We start from the raw sequence: 18,002 nt of genomic DNA, 5'->3' as shown, positions 1-18,002 counted from the left end.
TATCAAAAGTTATTTAAAAAATGGTGCACCTATACCTGTGAGAACTATGGAGACACTAATAAAAGAAATTCAATAATAATATGTTATTGTTGTTCAAATTGAAAACAAAATATATGGTTAGAAAGCTCAAAAGATGGGTGAAAATATGGTGGCAATTTTAGAAATACCCACTTTATGAAGTGTAAACCTGATGATGACAAAGTCGATAAACCAAGTTGATAAAATAAAACACGTCAAAAATGAGAGAAATGGAGGGAAATCAAACTTCCAAATCATAGCTTTGTCATCTAGGCCTATTTCCAAGCCTAACCAATCAAAAGCACGTATGGGGTACTTATGGTTTAAAAAGCACGTACGAGGTACTTATAGTGTAAGTAACGCGTATGCGCTATTGTATAATATGCTATTCTATATATACATATAATATATGTAATATATAATATGTGTATAATATGATATTGTATATATAATATGTTTATATACATATAATATATGTATATATATAATATATTAAACATATATATACACATGTAAGTGTATTGTCTCCCCCTCTCAAACATATACAAGGTGCCTCTCTCTCTCTCTCTCTCTCTCTCTCTCTCTCTCTCTCTCCCCCCCCCCCCCTTCTCCCTTCCTCCATACCCCATCCCTCTTTCTCTTCTTCTCTCCCTCCCTCCCTCCATACCCCACTGCAACTGTGTCTGCACTTCTATAGAAGTAAGTGAATTTATTTCTTGTCTGCAAATTCCTCTTTGATTTTTATCATGTATCCTCTCCTAAAAAAATTGATTGATGCATTTGTATGTGTATATTGAATAGGAGGAATAGGGTTTGAAATTGAACCATGGGTGTATTACCGTGACAAACAAGGAAACATGTAGCAATATTCTTCTCGAATGTGTTTTTAATGAGAAGAGAAGATGTGAAAAATAGTGTCAACAAAGCAACATGATGAGTCAAAGTACCTGCAATATGTTTTTCAGAAGGAAACAACAGGTAGGAAGAGAAAGAGGGAGAGTAACACAGATCATGTCCTGTAGAATGATAGTGGTGGGTATGCGAGAGTTCCCATATTGTTACACAACGCCTGTCACCTAAAGAAATTAAAGTTTGTTGTATGCAAGGCAGTGGTAGTATATGATGATCATCAATTGTCAAACATATTGGAATGGTACATACCCATGAAAGAAATCAAGTGTGTAATTCCTATAGTCACAATCGAGATCAGTCTTATAACCTTGCAAATTTAATAGCATCATATGTTTTAGAACTTAGGCAATACTCTTAGGGTTAGGTCAATCTCTTACACTTGCTTTTTAGTGAAGCCTCGTTGTTTGTTCGCTTGGAGTCTCGTTGTATGATGTTCTATTCATAACTTTAAATTTAATATATCATTTTATTAGCCCACCATATGACCCCTTAGGTGTCATTAGAGGTCGTATTGTTTCCTAAGAGGTCATATGGTATCCTGTGACCCCTTAAGACCCCTCCTCTTTCCCTCCCCCCTACTCTCCCCCGTCTCCCTCTCTGTCTCTCCCTCTCTCCCTCCCTCTACCTCTCTCCCTCTCTCTACCTTCTCTTCCCTCTCTCTCTCTCTCTCTCTCTCTCTCTCTCTCTCTCTCTCTCTCTCTCTCTCCCTCCTTCCCTCTCTCCCTCTCCCTTCCTCCATACCCCTTCTTCTCTCCCACCCCCCCTCTTCTCTCTCTCTCTCTCTCCCTCCCTCTACCTCCCTCCCTCTCTCTAGCTTCCCTCCCCCCTCTTCTCTCCCTCTCTCCCTCCCTCTACCTCTCCCTTCCCCCCTCTTCTCTCCATTTCTCCCTCTCTCTCCCTCTCCCCTCTCCTCTCCCTCCCTCTCCCTCCCCCCTCTCTCTCCCTCTCCTCTCTCCTCTCCCTCCCTCCCCCCTACTCTCCCTCTCCCTTCCTCCATACCCCTTCTTCTCTCTCACCCCCCTCTTCTCTCTCTCTCTCTCTCTCTCTCTCTCTACCGTCCCTCCCCCCTCTTCTCTCCCTCTCTCCCTCCCTCTACCTCTCTCTTTCCCCCCTCTTCTCTCCCTCTCTCCCTCTCCCTTCCTCCATACCCCTTCTTCTCTCCCACCCCCCCCCTTCTCTCTCTCTCTCTCTCTCTCTCTCTCTCTCTCTCTCTCTCTCTCTCTCTCTCTCTCTCTCTCTCTCTCTCTCTCTCTCTCTCTCTCCCTCCCTCTACCTCTCTCCCTCTCTCCCTCCCTCTACCTCTCCCTTCCCCCCCTCTTCTCTCCCTCTCTCTCTCTCTCTCTCTCTCTCTCTCTCTCTCTCCCCATACCCCTTCTTCTCTCCCACCCTTCCCCTTCTTGTCTCCCTCTCCCCCTCCCTCTACCTCTCTCCCTCTCTCTACCTTCCCTTCTCTCTCTCTCTCTCTCTCTCTCTCTCTCTCTCTCTCTCTCTCCCTCACTCTACCTTCCCTCCCCCCCCTCTCTCTCCCTCTCCCTCTCCCTTCCTCCATACCCCTTCTCCCTCTCTCTCCCTCTCCCTCTCTCCCTCCCTCTCTCCCTCCCTCTACCTATCTCCCTCTCTCTCTCTCTCTCTCTCTCTCTCTCTCTCTCTCTCTCTCTCTCTCTCCCCCTCCCTCCCTTTTCATTCACATCTTTTCTACTACCAATAGCGTGTATGGGGTATTGCAACTATTAGTTCACTACCCTGCCATAACTTTTTTAAGGCAAAGGAGCGCGTACGCAGTACTTACTACTCATAAGCACATACGAGGTACTATTCCCATTATTTGTTACCCTACGATAACATTTTTTAGGCTTAGTAGCGCGTACACGCTACTTATTAGTCCAGAATGGGAAAAAAGAAGACCGTTGGGCTTGTCAACATTTTATGGTCTAATAGCATGTATGCAGTTATTAATGTAGAGTGTACGTGGTTTATAGACATAGTTTTAGTTGCCCAAGAGCCTCAATGACCTCAAAAGAAGTTTTTGAAGTCGTTGAAGGCCCCACTGGAGCTGTGTCTGCACTTCTATCACTGTTGTATACATAAAAGTAAGTGAAGTTTTTGATTTTGCATGATTTCAAATGATTGAATTGTTGTTTTTATTAGTTTTTTGTTTTTGCATGGTTTCAAATGATTGAATTATGATTGTTTAATAGTTTGATTCCAAAAAATAGTGATAAGATGCATATTTATGGTTATTTGTTTATTTATGAACTTTTCTTTACATATATATGTAATATGATTCTATTTAGGTCAACCGATATCAACCATGGGAAAGAACAAGCGAGGAATGATGGAACAACGAGAGGCTCAAAAGGAAAGACAAAGGCAACATATGAAGAAATTGTGTGACATAAGAAAAATGGGAGAAGAAGGTATGTCATCCTCACCATCTCAATATGATTTACCAAATGAATATAATGCACCTAATGCAATTGAAAAAGAAACATTTGATAATTTACCATTTGAACCTAATGCAATTGAAGAAGATACCACATTGAATAATCAATTAAATGATGAACATATTACACCTTCTTTACTTTGATGCATTATCGCAAAACTATTTTAAAAACTTAAATCAAACCGCAAGATGTCAATTAATTGTTCAAATGATTAAAAATTTGAATTTTAGAGAGACAATGAAAATTCTAGGCCTAAGATCATCTGAAAGAAACAGTGAAAGAACTATTGTCAGAAATCTATTTGATGCATATCAATCTATTGGTTCAAAATCACATAGTAAAGATTCCAATGCTACTCGACGTGTCATTACATCAACCATAATGAGAAAGAAAATTAAAAAAGATTGTTTGATAAGAAAAACAAGTCATTAAACGTTAGTAGAACAATATTAAGTAAAGCATTAAAGAGGCGGGAAAAAATATAGGAACCTAACAATAATTCTCTTTGGGCATTCTCGGGTAGACTACCATGCAAAGACAAGGTTGTTGTTGATGCACTAAAAATATTAATTGAAATTTTTTGGCATGACAACACAAGAGTATCGCCCAACCAAAGAGATGTTGTTAGAAGGTGAATTGGGTCTAAAAATCATGAGCCACATGCCAAACACTATTTGGATATGACTCAAACTAAATTTAATGAAAGATTCCTTCAAAAGTTTCCTCAAATAAGAATTTCTCAAAGATTTTTTGAAATGGCAAAACCTTTTTATATTAAGATTAATCATGTATGCACCATGTGTTGTTGTAGGATCCATATTGAATTTTCCATGCATTATGATATTTTTCATCATATTTGTTCTACTTTGCACAGCAATGATGTTTTGTAGGAATGTAATATACAAGTACCTCCTAAGTCAGTAAGAGAATTTATTTCAAGTGTGCTATGTAATAGACATGATGGTTGCATTTATTATAAGATGCCTTGTTTGGAAGTTTCTTGTGCTATATTTGGTGGTTTGCAACGTTTACCAAGATGTGTACATTTGGAGAGCACACATGAAATTGGTACAAAACTAGTTTCTTTTAGAAAATACAAGACAATCACATATGGAGTTAAAGATGGAAAAGATTTGAAGAGATGTGAGCTAGTGAAAAATGATATATTTGTAGCTCAATTAATGAAAATGTTTCAAGAGAAACTAGTCTATGAGTACATAATGCATACACATAGAGCTTGATGGTTAGATGAGCAATTCAAGTTATGTAAGGACACATTTCCTCTTGGCACCATTGTCTCTATCATTGATTTCACTAAAAATTATACACTACAACCTCAAAATGAAGTGCAATCTATGTGTTATCACTCTACACAAGTTTCTATTTTTGTACACATAGCATTCATGCATGCAGATGATAGCACATAGGAGGATAGAAAGGTTGTAAGAGAGTATCACTTCTACATAAGTGATGATCATACTCATTCATCAGAGTTTGTACAAGGATGCTTTAAAGTTTTCTATGATAGTTTAAGGGAAAGGAACATACGATACAACCAACACTTAATATGGTTAGATAATTGCACCGCACACTTCAAGAATGCAAGGATGTTTTATTGGTTGAGAAGGATGCATGTGACAAGTGGTGTACAATATTTTTGGAATTTCACTAAAGTTGGACATGGTAAGGGAGAGCACGATGGTGCAGGAGCATGTGTGAAAAGATCCCTAGCAAAGGAAGAATTGAAGTACGAAGGTGGTGCTAAGTTGGTAGATGCAGAAACAATTGTGCGATGGTGTAAGTTTATGATGGGTCCAGGTAATCCAGGTACGTTATTGGTTTGTAGATATTTTTGGTTGATCACTGAATCTAACATTGAAAACTATCTGGATTGTTGTATAGTTGTAGGATCAAGTGACATGCACTCATTTATGAGTTCAAATTCAAGTTCACTAGTAATTTATACGAGACAGATGGTATGTTTTTTCTCTTCATGCATGTATTGTTTGTGGGAAGAATGTGAATCACGAGAGTGGGTTCATAAATGGTCTTGTAGACTGTTGGTTCCCATTGATTCATATCAAATTCCTAAAGCACTACAATTGAGCCAGATGGAGACATCAGTGGATTTTGACCATGTATCCGACCTAGTGTATTCAGGTGATTTTTTGAGTTAATTTTTTTGCAAGTATTCTTTTTGGTTCATTTTGTTGTACATCATACTTTATTTTTGGTATTAATTAACACTTAAAAAAATGTAGGTCATGTGTACGTCGTTGTTTTAGAAAACAATAATGAAGAGGGAATAGATTACTATTTGTGTCATTGTGTTGAGCCTAAAAGAAAATTGACAACCACAATCATGCCCACCCGGACGCGCCTAGTGTAAACCTGTCGTTGTGTTGAGCTGAAAAGAAAATTGACAATGACAAGGGCATGCCTAGCATAAACCTATCCACCTAAATGCAATCACAACATCGGTTTGTGCACATGCCGAACTGAATCAATTCTAGCCAATCTTGCAACTTTTCATTCCATGCAACTGACGACTTTTGCAACAGATGAAAAAATGTTACTAATCAAAAAATGGCTTCGAGTCATCAAAAACCAAGATAGGCCATTGTAGAGGAGCCTCACATGACCCCACAGGATCAAACGGATCGACCATATGTGTCTTGGATTGGAAGAAACAATCCGTCAAGTTTTGACAATTTTTTGGACTCAAGGCACTTGAGAGATTGCACCGGTACGGAATGACTCTTGATGTTCTGGTGCTTTGGGATGCATGATAGGGGCATGCATAGCATAAATTTTCCCACCCAGACATGCTCGCAACATCATTTTGTGCACATGATGAACCGAATCAATTCTAGCCAGTCTTGCAACTTTTCATTGCATGCAACTGATGACTTTTGCAGCAGACGAAAAAATGCTACTAATAAAAAATGGCTCCGAGTCATCAAAAACCAAGATAGGCCATTGTAAAGGAGCCTCACGCAACCCCATGGGATCAAATAGATCGATCGTATGTGTCTTGGATTGGAAGAAATAGTCTGTCAAGTTTTGATAATTTTTTGGACTCGGGGCACTTGAGAGATCGCACTGGTATAGTATGACACTCAACGTTCTGGTGCTTTGGGATGCATTACAGGAGCATGCCTAGCGTAAAACTTCCCACCCAAACGTGCTCGTGACATTGGTTTGTGCACACGATGAACTGAATCAATTCTAACCAATCTTGCAATTTTTCATTGCATGCAACTGACGACTTTTGCAGCAGGCAAAAAAATGCTACTAATCAAAAATGGCTCCGTGTCATCGAAAACCAAGATAGGCCATTTTAGAGGAGCCTCACGCAACCCCACAAGATTAAACGGGTCGACCATATGTGTCTTAGATTGGAAGAAATAGTCCGTCAAGGTTTGACAATTTTTTGGACTCAGGGCACTTGAGAGATCGCACCAGTACGGAATGACTCTCAATGTTCTGGCACTTTGGGATGCATGATAGGGGCATGCCTAGCATAAACCTGCCCACTTGGATGCACTCACGATATCGGTTTGTGCACACAACAAACTGAATCAATTCTAGTCAATCTTGCAACTTTTCATTGCATGCAACTGACGGTTTTTGGAGTAGGCAAAAAAATGCTACTAATTGAAAATGGCTCCAAGTCATCAAAAACTAAGATAGGCCATTGTAGAGGAGCCTCACGCAACCCCACGAGATCAAACAAATTGACTGTATGTGTCTTGGATTGGAAAAAATAGTCCATCAAGTTTTGACAATTTTTTGGACTCAGGGTACTTGAGAGATCGCACCAGTACGGTATGACTCTCAACATTCTGGTGCTTTGGGCTGCATGACAGGGGCATGCCTAGTGTAAAAATGCCCACCCAGATGCACTCACAATGTTGGTTTGTGCGCATGATGAACCGAATCAATTCTAGCCAATCTTGCAACTTTTCATTGCATGCAACTGACAGTTTTTGGAGCAGGCAAAAAAATACTACTAATTGAAAATGGCTCCAAGTCATCGAACACTGAGATAGGCCTTTGTAGAGGAGCCTCATGTGACCCCATGGGCTCAAACATATCGATTGTATGTATCCTGGATTGGAAGAAATAGTCTGTCAAGTTTTGACAATTTTTTGGACTCAAGGCACTTGAGAGATCGCACCGGTACGGAATGACTCTCGACGTTTTAGCGCTTTGGGATGAATGAGAGGGGCATGCCTAGTGTAAACTTGCCCACTCAGATGCACTTGCGATGTTATTTTTTGTACACGATGAACTGAATCAATTCTAACCAATATTGCAACTTTTCATTGCATGCAATTGACGATTTTTGGAGTAGGCGAAAAAATGCTAATAAATGAAAATGGCTCTGAGTCATCGAAAAATGAGATAGTCCATTGTAGAGGTGCCTCATGTGACCCCATCGGATCAAACAGATTAACCATATGTGTCCTGGATTTGAAGAAACGGTCCATCAAATTTTAACAATTTTTTGGACTCAGGGCAATTAAGAGATTGCATCGGTACGGTATGACTCTCGACATTCCGGTGCTTTGGGATGCACAAGAGGGGCATGCCTAGCATAAACCTACCCACCCAGACGTGCTCATGATGTCTTTTTGTGCACATGATGAATGAAATTTGACCATTGCAAGCATGAGGATTCTCTCGCACCAAACACATTATTGTTTATATTCATATTGTCAATTTTTGTTGTTTATTATTCACATTGTTGATTACATATGCAAATATTCATTTAAATTTATAAAAGGGAAGCCACCAAATACAGCGAATACACAATAATGAACTGAATACAAGGAGTTTTGTAGGGTTAATTCAACATTTTAGAAATTTTATCAAATCATATTCCATGATTGCAATGTTTTATATCATATATTTTTGTTGTTTATATTCATATTGTTGATTACATATGCAAATATTCATTTAAATTTATAAAAGGACAACCACAAAATACAACGAATACAAAATCATGAACTCATTACACATTTATTGGATCGAATATCGATATATATATATATATATATATATATATATATATATATAAAGGCATGTCTGCCAAGTCTATACAAGTATTACAAAAATGTGGCATATGCCATGTCCAAATTGATATACAATAAAAATGTAGAATATATCTACATGTATTGGTCATTCTATGACCAAAACTAACACTATATGATCCTAAACTTATGGTGGATCATCAAAATCAAGCCTCTTTGATGCAGTACGTGGCTCTGTAGATGGCTGCAAAACCACAATTCAAAAGCCAAGTTAGAATTCTTTTCTAGAAAATTGTTCACAATTAACAACATAACTATGCATTTAACTTTAATTCCTTTTCAATTGAAATGTATATTACCTCATCGGCTGATCTAGGGGCTAATGTCTTCGCTCTCCTCTCCTTGTTACTCTTAGGAGTTTTCTTGAAGACATACTTAAATGGATCCACATTATTGCCGTACCGCGAAGGGGTCTATTGTAGATTAAAAGTACAATTAATACAATGTAATAACATAAATATATCAAAAACACTTAAAAGCTATAATATAGAGAACAATGACATACCTGTTCCTGAGATGCTTCTCCAATGGATTGAGGATGGCTCACCATTGATGTAGAAACTGTCACTATTACCTATACAAAAAATATTCAAAGATTAAATACAATTAATATAATGATAAGTATTGAAGGTTAAAAACAATTAATTTTACATATCAAACAAAAGTGTACCAGATCTTGAGATGCTTCTCGAGTGCAAGGAGGAGGGTTTGCCATTGACGAAATAGGTATGGATATTTCATGTACGAAAAAATTATAAGATTATAATATATCACAAGTTCACATGTACGCGTGCATATAATCATGAAATCAAGAAAATAAAGTAGAGATACATACCTCCTCCCTCTCTTGATCCACGGGCGAATAAGGTGCATTCAACAAATCCACGAAGCTCAATGGCCATTGTACATATAAAATAGACAAAAAACACTAATCAATCTACAAACCCCAACTAATACTTGATTTCAACATTTTCAAACAATTGTACAACTAAAAATGTGTTCAATTACCTTCTTCCCACGTTTTGGCATCTTCGAGGAATTATTTTTCTTAGGACGAGCCCTAGACGCGGAGGGGGTACCCTAAAAAAACAAAATTAACATGAGATATTAGTATAGATAATAAATTAAACATAATTTTAAAAATCTAAAATGAAATGACTTGCATATTCCATCAAAACAATACATAAAAAGAGTTGTACAAAATATGATACCGTATAGCCTTGTAGGCCAAAATCGATCACTGAGAGTGTGATGTCATCAATCTGGGACATTTCGTCCTCTGTCAACACCAACAAACCAGAAATTGGACTAAGCATTAAAGATAGTTAGTATATCTTGTATTTTTTTGAATTCAAAGTGTACTATTCTATTTTAACATGTTACAAAATTTATACCTCAGGCATCGAAGTTGCAGCTATAGTAACTGGGGGAGGTGTATGGGATACCGCTACTGCAACCTGAAATACATATTATTTGTCTCAATTTAAATCGATGTATAAATGAAAATTCATTTATGTAATTACAAATTTAAAGTGACTGATAAATAAAATGTTATGAATTCAAATCAACACACTTGTGTATGTGGCTCATGGGCAAACACCATGTCCATCAACTCATCTGTTAGCGTGACATCCTCAACCATGTGAGCCTGACATCTACAACTGCAAATCATGCATAGATGATATGAGGATCCATCTGCACCGGTTGCATCATCTATCCCCGAGCATATCCCTAAGCAACTGACACACATATGTTGGATGGGCTCTTTGTCACCCTCTAATGGCTCATCATCCAATACAATAGGGTGTGCTAATGATGTCCCATGCTGGATGATGGCACCAGTCAATGGTGTGGCCGCCTGAAGAGTCTGTAGCTCCATCGGCTCTTTCATCTCTAATGGGACAACATGATGCACCTTGGGTTTGGGTGTTAGGGGGCGGCGACCCTATGCAGCTAATCACCTACAGGCTCCAGGTCTATCTTGGGCAGAGCCATCACCTCTACCATGAAACTCTCTCATATCAAAATAGTTTGGCCGCACATTGAACACAAACTCACAATGTATTTTTCTCAAAAAATATAATGGCACCTCATAATTATTACAAGGTGGATCATCAAAGACCATCCACCACCTCTGCCAAAAAATATTCTTCATCTGCACATTGATACACCAATGTATGAGAAACCTCTTTGCATTAACAGGTAATGACTGACCAGTTTTGGGATCAACAAAAAGGGCACATATTTATTGTTTAGTAATATTTTTGTTTTTTACTCCATCGTATGATAGCCCATTGGCATAGAATTGATGACACCTATCCCTAAAGCTTCCCCATTTGGTAATTTCTGTGGAAATAGCTATGGCACCACTAGTTAATGTTTCTAGGCTAGTGGAGAGGGATTGATGATGGTCAAGTTCAGAAGTTTTCAATTTAACAATCAGTCTATTGATTTTAGACGTATTTTGTCCTAACTGATTAATTAATTCTTCCTATGTTTTGGGTGTGCGGTCAAAAGGAGGAATTGGGGGTTGTTCTTGTGTGTTTTCAGGAGGTGCATTTGGTTGTTCTTGTGGGTTTTCAGGAGGTGCATTTGGTTGTTCTTGTTCTGGATTAGAAGAACCTGGTTTTTGAAACAAAAAATAAAAAAACTTAATCAAAATTAATGAAATTAAATTCAAAATGTAAAACAAATTGCATAAACCGGAAAGAAAGACAAAAATAAACAAAAACTAACCTTGATCTATAGCTTGGAGGACAAATCTAGCACTCCGTTCATGGTTTAGGAGAGAAAATGGGGAAAAAATGAAGTTAAAAACACTCTATTCATGGGTAAATGAGACTTAGTTTTTTTCTTAAAACTTTTTTTACCAGGCACCACGTATGCGGTTTTATTTGGATTATTAGTGCGTACACGCTCATTTTCCTATGAGCAGCGCGTATGCACTCAATTTCCTAGGTGTAGTGTGTATGCACTCATTTTCCTAAAAGCAGCGCATACACACTACCTTTTCTAGGCTCGGGAAAAACAAACCTAAGCGCGTACGCAGGAATTTCAAATTTTAAAACCGCGTACGCACTGCTTGTTTTTCCATGTTTTTTTTGGGTGGTGTCCACTTTTCTGACCACCATCTTTGTGCACACGCACTGTCAAAATATTTTTCTTACAAGTGTCTCCGAATAGTTCCTTGAATTCCATAATTGTTGTGTTGAGAGCCGGTAAAAGAGTATCAATATGTTTCGTGCACTTCTTTATTATCTCTTCAAAGAACTTCTCTTTTTCTCTATCCATTTTCTCCTTAAATGTCTCTTCATTTATTTGATCAACAGTCAGCATATTGCCGGTGATATATTTAGACAATGTGTCTAACTGGCTTAAAGAATCCTTATTATCTACATTGCATTTGGGTGCAATCAATTTAAGAATAGGAATTGTATCATCTATAGCCTTACAAGCCAATACATTACAGTCTATTATTTTCTTAATAGAATCCAAAAGTACTTCAGTCACATTGGTTGGTCTAAATTTAGTCATTTAAGTACTGGATGACTATCCAACTACCTTAACAATATCAGTGTTGTCGGTGGGAGAAATAACTTTGCTTGTCTTGACCTCTGGAAGGTCAGTTTGTGTTTGCATTTCTACTAGAAAAGGTTTTGGATTTTAAATAGTTGTTGGTGGTACTGTCTCTATGTGTACCTGTGAATCAACCTGTTTCTCTACTTGTTTCTTTTCTTGTTTCACAATGTTATCTGCTGGTTTTTCAGTGTTATCTACTGCCGGTTTCTCTGTCTGTTTCTCTGCACTGTCTACTATCGGTATCTCAATTGGTTTCTCTTTATTCTCTGTTGCCGATATCTCTGTCTCTGTTGGTTTCTTAATGCTTGCATTGACTATATCAATAACCATGTCACTAACCAAGGGATCCACTGAATGTTTTGCATGTTCAACTTGTGTCTCAACCCCAATCTCAATCTTATCTATTTGTGATTCAATCTCAATCTTATCAGCCGGTTGCTCAGTAGAAACATCATTTTTCTTTTCCTCAGTGTTCTCTTTATCAACTACAATATTAACCTCCTGAGTATCTATGTTCATAGTATACAAAATTTCAGACTCAGGATTTGTATCCTCATGTGGTGTTTCCACATTCTCAGTAGTCGGTGTATCATCTATCTGTACCGATGTAGTAACTAAAGGTGGTGGTAGATTATCTGTCACTTTTATATTGGGTAGTCCGCCTACCTTGCCTTTTCCCTTGTCTCAATCCTTTTGATATACCTTGAAGGTTTTATGTCTTTTCAGTTCTTCTTGTTTCTCTTTCTCAACAAAGAAAATGTCCCATTTATCAGTTGTCTCTTCTGCAATTTCATTTACTCTACTAGGCATTAGACTTACATGTCGGTGTCCACTAGCAAAGACTATTTTGTTTGCTTCACTGATCAATTCATCAATTTCCTCAACAGATTTTACAAGATGTATAGCAAGTAGTTTCTCAATTTTGATTTTCTTATCAAGTTCCATAATTGCTAATCTCTTAGCATCTAACCACCTATATAAATCACTATACAAATTATCTACAACTTCTATTAAAACTTTCTTACAAATATCAAGATGTAAGATGATACTATTTTCTATGCTTTCTTTCTCCTCATTTGTAAATGTATCATATAATTTACTTACATTTGATAGATTACCATCATCTATTATCTCATTCAGTAGGTTGTCAAGTGGTGGAATAACCTGTTTTTTCTTTTTCTTTTTCGGTGTCACCTTTTTGGCTAGTGGCCTCACTGCCTGTTGTTTCTTCCTTGTCTTCTTGGGTGTAGGAGAGGGTATTGGTGAAGGTTTTCTCTTCCTATCTACTCTTATGAATTCAACAGGAATTTCACTATCTGATGAAGTACCAACTGGTGAGAGATGAGCCTCTGGTTGTAAACCTTCCAAGTCACTTTCTTTGATACTAGTGAAGTTCATTATGTTTTCCTTTATTTCTTTCACTTGCTTGGTTGCACTCATATATTTTTCCTTTTTCTTCCTCTGTTTTAGTGTCTGCACACTACTTTCTATTGTCTTAGCATTACCAAAGACTTTTTCTTCTGGTTTTCTAGGGGCTTCAAGTAGGGCTTTGGCATATGTTTCAATTATGTTCATATCAGCCTCATATCCCATTTCTGTTACCCAAACAGTTCTAGGAAGAACTGCCTCCATCCAAATCTCATCTTTCTTAATTACAAAACAAATTTCCTTCTCATACTTGTCTACAATACTTTGTGGTAACCTTTGTCTTGTTTTCATTTTTGCTTTAAAGGATTGGAAATACTCTATTATATTGTTGTCCCTATCTGTACCCATATCGGTGAAGATATCTAACAGTTGTTTCCCTACCGGTATGTCATAACCAAATTATTTCTTGCCAATACCGGGAACCTCTTTTGTAAGATATAACATTAATCATACAAGAAGATTGCCAAAACAGAAAGTACCTTTCTTATCTCCTTTTATCTTCTTCAGATTGTCAATCCATTCATCTTTCAACCACTCACATACATCTATCATAGCATCATTGTTAACCATATCATATGCACTTTTAATACACAAACTGGAAACTGAGTTTAGTTGGTTAGCATGTGTGTTTTTATATCCTAAGATCATGCTTATGAATCTAACATTCTCATCCTTTACATCATTCACTCTTAAGGATTTGCTATCATAAGTTGCTCCTTTTAATGTCATCATAGTGTTATTAGGAACCTTTTTAGTCTTGTCTAACCTGCTACTGGTGGAGGATAAGCCAATCACTGCCCTAACTACTTCCTTTGTGATTTTATGAATAGAGTCTAGCCAAAAGAATTCACCATGAACTCTGCTAAGCACAATCCTTACTACTTCCTTAGGAAATTCTGGGATGTCAAGGATTTCCACAAAACCTAGGGTTTCAATAACCTTATGTTTGGGTTTCACAATTCCATCTTCATCACAGATAACATTTTTATACATTTTCATGATTTCCTCATAACCTAATTCCTCAATGTGGCAATGAATATATATTCTAGGGTCTTCTGCATATGCAGCTCCTTTAGGGATTTTTGAAAAAGAACCTAGGGTATCTTCTTGTTTCGCTACCTCGAGGATGATTTTAAAAACTGGCCTAGTGCATTTAACAACATCTATAACAATAGGGTTTGCAATAAATTCTAGAGCAGAAGAGGAAGCCATTGATAAATACCTTAATCTACTTAATAGGTTTGGATTCTTGAAAGAACTTGCTTCACTTCTCGCTAAGGATGCCTTCACTTGGGTTTTTCACACTATTAGAAATTTTGAATGCTCAGTGAGTGAAAAAGAGGGAAAAACACTGATTTATAATGTCTTTTCTTCCAACAACCATAATAAATGTCTGCTAGTTAAGTGAAACTTAACACATCTGCTAGTAAAGAAGAAGTTCATATTCTTACCATCAACCAAGGGTAAACTTGCATGATTTTCAACTTGTTGCCATACCCCCAAAGGTTTCTTTTTCAGTTAGATGAAGAATCTCCTGCTGGTGGAGTAATACTCTGTTCTACCAGTGAAGGAATAGTTTCATCAACATTCTGATCTCTCATTCTAATCCACTATTTTAAAAATTCTTGCTTTACCTCATCTACCTTCTCTTTGCCTTTCAAACTGGGTCCTTTATTATTTTGTAGTGATGCCTTACTTCTATAAAATTTTGCAATATGTCCAATCTTGTTACAAGCATAACAAGTCACATTGTGCATCTGAATAACTAGGTTATGAGGATAATTGACAATACCTTTCAAATGAGCTGCCTTAATCTCACTAGATACAACCATTTATCTCTTTGAACATTTTAGCTTAAGAATAGTGTCCATTATGACCTATATTGTGTTGGCATTGCACACTCCAATGAGAATTGTAGGTGATTGAAGGTATTGTCATTGATGGCAACCTTGCAATCCTATGGCACCGATAGGCATCGACACCGATAGACTCTACATCGATAGATAGTTCACCGACAGTGACAAAGATGATTACCGACACCCTAGCCAATAGGATTTTGATTATTGTATATTGTATTTAATTGTAATATCTTTTTGTAAGCCGACATGAAATATTGTAATAAGACTCATATATAAGTATGAGATCTTGAAGATCATTTTGTGGACATACATATAGATGATAGGATGGATATGATGAGTGAATATTAAGGCAGATTTTGGAGTAAGGTTTATGGTTGTTGTATGAGCTTAAACCGGTACTGAACCTGGTATAGCAAATTCTTTTTGTAGCAGTACATCACATTAGATTTCCATAATCTATTTTGTAAGTCAGTGAGACTTCCTTTTGTAATTGAGCAGTGAGCTCTAGGCAGTTGGCCTTCCTGCATGTGTAGGCACCACCTATTGTAAGTAATATCCATTCATTGGCTAGTGAGTGAATATTGTGGGTCACAAATCTCACCGAGGTTTTTCCCACACCGAGTTTCCTCACCAAAAATATTGTGTTATGGTGTGCTTTCTATATTATGTTTATTGTTCATATTTACTGCATTAATTCTTATTTACTGGTATACTGTTTTGGAATGCAATTTATTTAATAAGTTCAGAAAATCTGTTAACCGGTTAGATACTGATTCAGCCCCCCCTCTCAATATCTTTGGGAATCCTAACATATTGAGCTCTCTAACAAAACTACAAGCTGCAAATGAAGAAAGGAGCCTTAATAAAGGCCAAAAAAGTCAGCTGAAAAGATAGAAAATCATGACATGAATAATGGATGGGTTGTTTAAGCCGAAATTAATAATCCATCATAATGAAGTATTGGATTGAGGTACTTGACAGCCGAGCCAAAGTACCAACTCACAAAGAAGTAATTGACATTTCCTACTCATGATTACCTTCATCTAGCGTTGCACATGCCTAGTGTATAAATAAGGCCTTGCATGAATGGGATGTGTGAAAGAATGTTTGAGGCCTCGGAGTTAGAGATAGTGATAATATTGGGACGAGTGCAACCAGATTTCCCAAAGTCAAAATAATTGCAAGAGATGGGGGCAAGAAGAGGACAACAAAATTTAATGGGGAAGGGAGAGAATTCAAGTTAGTGGGTAAGGAACGGGAAGAACAAGGGAGGAAGGAGAAATGGATAATGAGGTGGCAAGGGTTAGGTAAAAGTTTAGGGTGCTATGAGACTACAGGAACAAGCAGATGAGTAAAGTTGCATTCTTAACTTATTGAAATAAGAGTATGTAAGTAAATTTATGTAAATACATATATAATGTGTGTATATATATATATATTTGTGTGTGTATATATATATTTATATAAATTATATTTATTTATGTGGATAAATATATAAATATATATAAATATATATAAATATATATATATATATATATATATATATATATATATATATATATATATATATATATATATATATATATATATATATATATATATATGAATATGTGCATATAAGTAATAGATATAAGTATTTATATATGGCTATGTATTTATGAATATATATGTATATATAGATATTTATATATATAAATAAACAATTCTATATATATGCCTATTTAGATATATACATATTAATATTTAATGAGTTTATGTATAACTGAATATGTGAATTGATGTGTATGCATATTAATATGTGAATATATGATTATGAATTTGTATATATTTAAATATGTATATCTCTCTATATATGTGTGTGTTTATATATATATATATATATATTTGTATATTTGTATGTGTATCTATATATATTGTATATATATCTATATAATGGAGAGGTGTATTTATGTATATGTATATCTGCCTATGAAATTATATATATATAAATGTATATATACGTATATATAGGAATGCATATATATATATATATTTATATGTATGCAAATGTATATATATGTTCCTATCCATATATATGTACGTATATATACATATATATTCAAGATATATTTTAGGTACTGAATTGATTTATACCTGAATATATGTATGTATATAATTCTAAAGGGATGAAGGAGAAGAAAATTGTATGTTAATGGAGATATAAACAGGTCGGATCTCTAACCTATGCCTTGAATCACAAACTCCTTGCCATCAGCTCCTTCATTGGCTAGTTCATTTTCTCTTCTATTACCTTACCTATAAGTGCGATTGATGAGGATGGAGTTAAAGTATGGAAGTAAATCCCTGGCCCTTTTAATTAAGTTACTTAATTTCCAATTGAGGGAATTTCTTGATATGAGAGAGTTTATGATGATCGCGAAATCTCCTTCAATTTCTAGATTTTGAATTCCTAGCTTGTGGCAGAGTAATAGGCATTCTACTACTGCTAAATTATTAGTGACTATCCCTAGAGGTTTTGTGAGTGCACCAACATCTTTCCCCTCCCAAGAGTGGATAGCACAACCTAAACCTGTTGTGCTAGGGTTGCCCCAGGAAGCTCCATGAAAGTTGAGTTTGTGCCATCTGGGAGGCGGAGGAATCCAAACACACTTCTTCCTTGCCATCAA

The sequence above is a fragment of the Cryptomeria japonica genome, chromosome 2 (genome assembly GCF_030272615.1).
Source record: "Cryptomeria japonica chromosome 2, Sugi_1.0, whole genome shotgun sequence".
Taxonomy (NCBI): Eukaryota; Viridiplantae; Streptophyta; class Pinopsida; order Cupressales; family Cupressaceae; genus Cryptomeria; species Cryptomeria japonica.
This window is presented reverse-complemented; position numbering follows the sequence as displayed.